The 9,633-nt window shown below is 41.4% G+C and overlaps 1 pseudogene; it reads right to left on the reverse strand.

Annotated features, from left to right (window-relative positions):
• Positions 1 to 272: 272 nt before the first annotated feature.
• LOC143277621 (uncharacterized) lies at positions 273 to 7,280 on the reverse strand (annotated as a pseudogene).
• Positions 7,281 to 9,633: the final 2,353 nt, after the last annotated feature.

Genomic DNA, 9,633 nt, shown 5'->3' on the forward strand with positions numbered 1-9,633 from the left:
CAACAGCAGCAGCAGCAGCAGCAATAGTAGTACTAGTAGTAGTAGTAGTAGTAGTAGTAGTAGTAGTAGTAGTACCAGCAGCAGCAGCAGCAGTAGTAGTAGTAGTATCGATACTTTCTTTAATATCCTGTAATGTCTCGTTCTAAATTCCCCATTCCTTGCCTCTCTCATATTCGTATGCTGTGATCTTTGCGCTGGCAATCTACAAGGATCTTACAAGTTATGATCACCATGAAGACCCACATCAGAGGTAACCCTGCGATGTTGCCGGTTCATCTCTTGCGGCACTCAGTAGTCCCTGTTCCGGTTCGACATGTGCAAGAGACCACACGCTAAATGCCCTTATCCCAGCAACAATCGTTTGTCGTGGAGACAAACTGGATTCTACCCCCCGGAAGAGCCACACGTCCTTCCTCGACCAACATCAAGAAATTGTCTTCTGATTCCTACTGTTTGTGACCAGTTAGCAAGCAAAGTGTTCAACTAGAAATCAGGCGTACGTGTTCGTTCCGTTTGTTTTAGCAGTTAGTATTTTCAGATCATCGCAAGGACCAACGATTATACTTAATATTGTTGGGATTCCCGAAAATTACAGTCAGTGGATATGCACATGAAATATTTGTTATCAAAATGACAAAAATACGTACCAATTTTCGTAAAAAAAAAACAACAACAAAAAACAACAACCAACAACAACCACGACTACTACCGATAGAAAAGTACAACATTGTTGTTGTGGCTTTTGGTAAAAAATGGAATGTGGTTGTCAAAAATGAAAGTGGCGTGAGTAACCACGTCACAACAAGAAACAACATATAACCAACCAACCAAACAACCATCACCAACAACAACAAAAACGCAGAACAGCTTACTTGCATTTCAACCAACAGAAATACCTACCAAAAAAAACAAACAGACAAACAAAACCGTCTCGGCTCCTCTAAGATGCGTGGTTGGATAGGCGGGAAAGGTGCAGGTCTTTTGCTGAAGTTTCAGTTTTCACTGCCTTGAAGGACCCATACAGACCTGTTTCGCACAAAGCTGTGACCTCTGACACCTCAAAAAGACTGGTGTTCTTACTGGGGGATTGTTGGGGGTGGTTAAAAAAAACCCAATAACATTCCAAACAAGGTTCAGTTATGTACTTTCATGTGCTTTCACGTATGTCTATTGCAAACTTCGAATCATCATCACGCGTGCGTGTGAGTGTGTGTGCATATGTGCGTGAGTGTGTGTGCATATGTGCGTGAGTGTGTGCGCACATGCACTTGTGTGTGAGCTTGCATTTCACTCACTCACACGCGTACACACAGAGTACAGAGAGAGAGAGAGAGAGAGAGAGAGAGAGAGAGAGAGAGAGAGAGAGAGAGAGAGAGTGTGTAAGATACAGAAAGTCAGGGATATCTATATATATATATATATATATATATATATATATAGAGAGAGAGAGAGAGAGAGAGAGAGAGAGAGAGAGAGAGAGAGCGGCAAACAGACAGACAGGCAGACAGAGAGAATATTGAGGAATATAAATGACGTACGTTTTTCATTGTTGTCAATTGTGATTTACCTGAGAGCGCCAGAAGTATAAAACGTTATATTGCACGCGTACCACTTTATGATAGCGTTTGGTTTTCAAGTACATTACTGATTCCGGAACACAACCTTCCACATTTAGGCGACACACTTCAATTATTCCACCGCGAAGTCTTGGAAATCATCTTCAACACATATATCAAACCGGCGTATTCACTGTCTAAGTGTGTATTCCTGTGGTTTACACCTGAAATGTTTGCACGGTGGTGGAGAGCTAGAGAGGGATACATAATCATAATGAAGTATCACTACCACTACTATTACTTCTACTGCTGCTGCTTCTGATATTCTGCTGTTACTACTACTACTACTACTACTACTACTACTAAAGAAAAAAACCCCAAAAAACAAAAAAACAAAACAAAAAAATACGGTGAAGAAGATAAGAGTTTCATTTAATATCAATTTGTATACCATCAGTATAATGTGAGAATAATAATAACAAAAACAATAAGAATGATGATGATGATGATGATCATGATGATGGTAATAATAATAATAATAATAATAATAATAATAATAATAATAATAATAATAATAATAATTTCATATTCGCTCTTCCCGTATGGCATAGGTGCCAAAAGCGCCACCCTTGATCAGAGTTGAAAAAAAAGAAAAAAAAAAAAAATTAAAAGGTTGCGAGAGTCATTTCACCATAATCAAAGACATACAAAAAAAAAATCTGTCTGTCTATCTGTTTGTCTCTCTCTCTCTCTCTCTCTCTCTCTCTCTCTCTCTCTCTCTCTCTATATATATATATATATATATATGTGTGTGTGTGTGTGTGTGTGTGTGTGGGTGTGTGTGTGTGTGTGTGTGTGTGTGTGTGTGTGTGTGTGTGATGATGATGATGATGATGATGATGATGATAAGTGGCGTGGAACTTGTTTGACACGGAGACAGGCGAAAGTGGGTTGCACTGCTTTTTTCATTATTATTATTATTATTATTATATTTATTTATTTATTTTTTAGCAAAGGTCAGGTTGTGGGAAGGAGAGGGATGGAGGAGGATGTGATCTGTGTATCTATTGCTCGCGAATAGTCTCACCACCAGGTTTGACTGTATACAGATGGCGAGATGGGGGGAAAATAGCTTCTTTGTGTGAAATCAATCATGAGGTCCAGTTCCAATGGATGCAGTGCACCCCCGGGGCGCTTACGTGGATTAGACAGTGCTCCGGTGACTATTCCAACAGCAGGTTAAGGCTGTGACTTCTAAGGGTCACTTTACATGGCCGCTTGGCACCTAGCAACAATAAACTATTACACCAATGTCAAGCGTCGTGAGGCAGGTGTTTACATACGTGTGACATGCGCTCCCACGAACCGTGCAACTAACATCCGCGTGCCCTTGTTGTTCCTTGCAGACCCAAACCACACGTGGGATACCACCCTGACTTAACACAAAAGGTGTAACAGTCAAGGGCGAGTAAGCGCAACATCCTCAACATTCCATGTCTCCAAAGCGCACTTTCAAAGATTCATAACAGTACTCAAACACCTCGTTTCTTTTACGAAAATTATATAAGAGAGAGGTATGTTCACACGTTTCGAAAAGCAATTCACAATGAGAATACAGGATGAGAATTAACACACACACACACACACACACACACACACACACACACACACACACACAGAGAGAGAGAGAGAGAGAGAGAGAGAGAGAGATGACTGGTGCATGTGTGTATGTAAATGCATATTGAAAAACAATCTTTAATGGTTATATTCGGAATATTCCCGAATACTCCCAAGAAGTGTCACTAAACACGAAACAGAAAAGATGTCATTCGAAACAAATGTCCTTTAGAAAAAGGAAATCGAACTGAATGCACATTAAGTCACTGCTCGATATTATGTGATCCAGATGACATTGCTCCAGTTTGAAGAAGCTGTTACCCACTTGTGGCCCTGGTTGCAAATAATACTAGTGTACGTATGGTTTAAAGTCAATGGCTCCAAAAGCCCTCAGTGCTTTGAAGTTGTGGCAGTGTGGGGTCAAATGGGGCTTTTAGCCATCAAGGTAATTGTCTGTCCTCGAAAACCCGTGCTATGGCTGCTGATATGTCCGTACAGCAGTGGCCATGCTCAGTTTCGCTTTCTCAACGTGTTGTGTTCTCACTCGGTGCATTTAGCATGTTGGCTTTTGCCTGTTCATAGTTCACCGATAGTTTCAGAAAGACTGAGCGTGTTTTTGGTGACATTCCGTACATGTGGTGTACAACTATGGCATCTACTGTGCACTGGTCTATTGGAACTGCAGTTCATCGGCATTGACATGAATACAAATTGTTAAAAGTATAGTATAACTCGCTATGTTCTTGGCCTAATTGTTTACTATTTAACAGTCACTCATTCGATTGCCATAAAAACGGAAGCCATCTGAACATTTGTATTGCTCGTTTCCAAAATGCGCACTGGAGGTCTCCAGAAAAAAAAAAAATCCTTTTAAACACTACATTCACATAACGAAAAATCTCATCCCATAGAAAAATAAGTTCAACCATCTATTCTTGTGCATTGAGCATGAGGAATTGTAACTATCCATGCCGAAAAGACAGGTGCATTCCTAATGTGCAATAAGCAACTCGGGGTATGAAAATTGGGTTTGCTTACATGGGAGTTTTCCTCTTCAGCCCGAGGCGGGAAACCAGCAGCAAGCAAATCCTAAGAAGTCTTCATTGTGGAAACAGCTATCGATATGTCGTTACATTCCAATTGAACACTGAAACACTACTCAGCTGATATGACTGTCGGAGAAAACCATACTAGTATAAGTGGGGAAATAGGATATGTCTAACTTGTTCCATTCCTCCACAATGTAATCAACTTAAGATGGGCAGCGAAAGTGTCGGCAATTTATCACTGAGCTAAACAGGCAATGGCAGCTGTCGCATGCGCTTGTCCAAAGATTTGACAACGTTCTCTGGGAGAACTGTTGCTATACCGTGCGAAATTGAAATCCAATCTCAGATCACTTTTATTCCGTTATATGGCGCGCCTGATACTGAAGGAACATAGTGCATGCTATTCTAATTCTTTTGTTTACAAACTATCTACCTAGCCTACCGCACTGGGCTGTCAGCGACAAAAGGAAAATGATGCATAATACATTTATTAAAATATGTGATCAGGCATACATTACCAGGAACTGCAACTAGGACACTGACTTAGATATTAGCGACTCAGTGGAACGATCAGATTATCAGGTCCGAAGACGGGACAAACAGTGGACTGTTACAACGGTTTAAAAAGATACGGAGAACGGATCAGAAATGAGAAAGGAAGAGATGGCAAATCACACAAACTTAAACACCTTGAATAAACAAACCATATTTTTTTAAACTCGGACTTTGTAGTATAAGGTAGGGCAAGATCGCGCGCGCACTTTCTTTAAAAGGTCGCCATGTCGGTAATTTCACTTTCCACTTCCTTCGCTTTTTTCGTAGTTTTCAAATAGGTTTCATGGGATCATAGTTTCAAAATAGGTTTCATGTGATTGATGACCCTGCAGACCAAATTAATTAAACAACAACAGTGTATCGTTTTGCCATTCTTTCCAAACGTTTCACTTGTTCACTTCTTCTTCAACATTCAGTTTGATCACTGATGTTGCACTATGAAAACATGTTATATACCACACATATCATTTTTCAAATGTAGTTAGCTGACATGATCTGTCAGTCACTGTGTGACGTAGTTCTTGTTGTTTTGGTTTTATCTTCTGCCGCACAATGACCAAAAACGATTTCCCGATAACGAGACCCCATGACATAATACACAAAGATGTTGAAAGTGGAGTTCCACGAAAGCAAGCAGTATGTTGATCCACATGTGTGTCAAGAACAAATTGTGATAACGTCGACCGGAGTTCAGTTCCGGAATCAAAAATCTAATGAACTTGCTGAAGGTCACAGGGAGAACGCAGACGATGAAAAGAACAGAACCAGCGACCAGCATCTTGGTCAGCGCCAGTTCACGGGCAAGAGAACGAGGACGAAGTCCCAGCCCGCCATGTTACAATTTGCCGAAGTTTGATGACAGTGATCAGTGTGGAAACAATCACCACGACCATCGTGACCAGAGGCAGACCCAACACACCATAGATCACACTGTCCACAGTTTCAACAAGTTGTTTTGTGAGCTTTGTAAAAACTCTGCTCTGACGATTGTCTTCATCACTGTCCCGAGGAACGATCGTAAACACACTGAATATAAAATCGAGCCGCTGCCGGGAAATACAGACCCACCACTACAATGAAGACAACAATGATTATTGCAGCCATTGTTCTTGTGCGCATCAGAGTTTGAAATCTGAGTGGACTGAGGACACAGACGCATCTCTCGGCGGCAAGGATAGCTGAGAGGGACGTTGGAAACGAAAGTGAAACTTAAAAGGACCACCTAAACGATTGTTGACAAAAGAATGTAAACAGGGGGCCATATCTTTCTTGTGAGGTGAAACTGTAAGTGTATTTGCTCGGCATAGAAGAACATAGCTGTGATCAAGTACAGTTCGTCAGCCAAGGGACAAGGAAAAGAGACACAGGTTGACTCGATCTCCGAGGCCCCTGTTTGTAGAACACCGCCATGTTGATGACGTTACCTGGTCCTCCAATTAGAAACAGGCACACCAACAGTATGTCGTGTATTCTCTTTATCAATCTTTCTGTTTCAGCACTTACAAGGTTATCAGGGTTGTTCCAGGGTATGTATTCCATCGCACTAAAATCGACCTCCATACACCCAGGTGGAACGGAACGCATTGTTTGTAACAGGCTTGTGAATGACTGTGCGTTGACCTTACGCTTTGCAAGGTCACACTATCGTCCTCAAATACAAAAGGATCAGCAGTAATCGACATTGTAACGGTTAGTTTCAATATCAGACATCAACGTTCTTCAGTTAGTTTCGCATTAAGGTTATTGATATATATCTTACTTGGGGGCAAGTTACTTCGACAGAAAATGTACTGAGTCCTGAGTACGAGTGGCGAGGATGTTGTGCAGCCTGAGAACGAGCCAGTCCCTCCCCACGTATCGGATATCCTTAAAAAGATGAATCTCTTGGTCCTGTGTGTATGCAGCTGGCGACACACATCAGATTAATCAATACAAAAGACACTCATACATATACACGACAGCTCACATCACACACACACACACACACACACACACACACACACACACACACACACACACACAGAGAGAGCGCACACGCACGCGGGCGCGAGAGTGAGAAAGAGACAGAGAGACAGACAGACAGAGACAGAGACAGATAGAGACAGAGAGAGAGATGCATGTACACCACACACACACACACACACACACACACACACACACACACACACACACACGTATGTCTGCGTGTTTGTTTGTTTGTTTTTATTGTTTGTTTTTGTTACCATTTCAAATGGTGTTCCTTGATTACTGATGTTCGTCACTTACCCCAGAATCCCTAAGTAACCTTAACTCGGACACCAAACTTGGGACCTGTGTGATAAACACACACTGTATTAATAACACGGGATTTGCTTCCGTCTCCTTCCCTTCCCTCAGCCCTTCCCTGGCATTTCTTGGATCTCTTTGTTGAAACAGTTTCATCAAGAATTCATTCTCTGTCTCCATCTCATCATCCATTCAGTCAATAGTCACATTTCTCAGGCGGTCCAAAGAACATTTCCATGCTGTAGTCTGCTGATATTCTCAGAATAATCACTAATAAATGACACAAAAAGACCATTTTTTACAGGAGGGAGTGGCAGAATTGTCAAGTGTCCGTACGTTTCTTCCTTTCTCTCAAGTTTGAACTGGAAAATCAAATGAGCATCTCGCCATTCGGGTGGAAGGACAAACTGAGGTCCGTGTGCAACACGCACATGAAGCAATGAATGAAAAAGAACCTATGGCAACAAGGTGTTATTCTCTGATAAATTCACGTAGAAGGAATGCGCTGTGATATGTACACAAAATATATGTGCATGAACTCAACTCCCGATTAGCGCTTTGGGTTATGCTGCTGGTCGGCTCTGCCTGGCAGTGTAGTGAAAAAAACGATGAATTGCCAAACGCGTGATACCCCCTTGCTAGATGAACCCGAAATTGTTTTGAACTTTAAATTGATAAGGTGGGGGTTTTTTTGTTTGTTTTTTTCTGGTGGGGTGTTAAAATCCTTTTAAAATTGCAACGGTAAAACCTCAAATGTAGAAACCACCCCTGGGCCATACCTGGGAACCCAAACCCCCTTTTTCATTTTTGTGATTTTTTCCCTGTTCCCTAAAGAAAATTCGTTTCCCATAAAACATTAAGCCCGCAATGTTTAATGTAACTTTTTCGCCACAGCCCCCGAAACCACTCTGTTTAGGTTTTCTTAAATCTCTCTTGCAGGAAGTCTGTCTTCTCTCCTTATGACTTATCAGGAGCGTCGCAAAACTGACAGTCAATACTAGGTGCCACAGGAAAATCATTTTGAATTTTGATGTGACTATCGTGGTTTTATCCAAATCACCAAAACGAATCGCACAGTCTATGCAGTGCATCCCCTCCACTCGTGCCCCCCCCACCCACCTCACCCCCCCCCCTTTTCATCCCCAAATTTTGTTTTCTCTACTGGGCCCCACCCCTCTGTTCTCTGTACACCCAGCTCTAGCCAGCTTTGTCTTCTCTTCCCTCTTTACAAAAGTTTTTGATCCCTAGTACATTTGGATTTTTCCCCCGTGTTAAAATTTTCCCACAAAAAGCATTTCCCAAACTCAGCTCGTTCCTGTCTTTGTCTTTCAAAAAAGAACCAACTCTTAATGTTCATTTGGACAATTGATTTTTAAAAGGATGCCTATTTTTTCCATCCGCCCAGAGGAAAAGTTTTCTTTTAACTTTTTTCTGAGGGCAAAGTTTAATGTTGAGGGGGTTTTAGGGAAAAGGGGAGACATGGAGAAAAAAGGGAAGTTTTGGGGGTACGACGTTTATATCCTATCAGGAAAAGGTAAATGGAATTTCATTTGGGAAAAAATCAGAAAATCCTGTGAAACCAATTTCAACACTGTTCATTGACTTTGTACTTTACTTTCGCTAATATTGAAGGTTCTTTGGAAAATACACTATCTTATCTGATTTTGATAAAGCAGAAACAAAAACGTTTTGGGCAATGCCCCAGCCCACATTCTGAAAAAGGGTCAGGAATATTCACCCAAACTGACTGTGCAATCCGTCACAGCAAGCATACAATAAATTGTTTGGGGGAGTCAGAGTAGAACTAACATGATTAAAAAAAATAAAAGGGGCCCTTTTTTCATAAATTTCTGCCGGGCTCGAAGAATAAAAATTGACAAGGGGCCTTGCTTGCCCAAAGGTTTCCGCACAAGCCAGAGCAGGGTTTTCCCCTCCTAACCCTTGACGAATATTGACGTCACTTGCTTACTCATTTTGTCCGGGAGACCACTGTTTGGCTGCTCGACCAGTGTCGCGTCGGATCGCATTGGCTAGAGAAACTTGTGTTTCTGTTCCCGTATTTAATTAATAGCTCTTTTGTCGACAATAAACACAGATTAATACTGGCAGAATCGTTTTAAATTCCTTCTTTAAATCTATTCCATTTTTTTTGCCTACGTAAACTGTTTTTAACGCAGTTTGTAATTTTCAGCACGGTGTTAAACTGACCCTGTTCAGGTGATTTAAAATTTAAGATTAAATTCATCTTAAATAATCAACATTCTTTTCACTATTTTAAAGTGGGGCATTGGTCTTTCTTTTGAAATTATCCGAGAAAATCGGTTTTGAATCATTTAGAAATCGTTATGAACACCTTGTAACAAGCACATTCCATAAATTTTCTTCTTTTGTGACGATCGGGTTTGCACCCCACGAAATTTGTCTTTGTATTTCCCCTATTTGTAAAATTGGCCGACGGGTGATGATGGTCTAACATTCCTGGGAGGAAGGGCTGCCCTGCGGCCCATCCACCAGCGCACCCCCTCTTCGGGCCAGTCCCGCCCCAGGTTCAATAAACCCCCAACCGAAAAAAATTTGACCTTAAGGGTGTA

Source organism: Babylonia areolata, chromosome 2 (genome assembly GCF_041734735.1).
Source record: "Babylonia areolata isolate BAREFJ2019XMU chromosome 2, ASM4173473v1, whole genome shotgun sequence".
Lineage (NCBI taxonomy): Eukaryota > Metazoa > Mollusca > Gastropoda > Neogastropoda > Buccinidae > Babylonia > Babylonia areolata.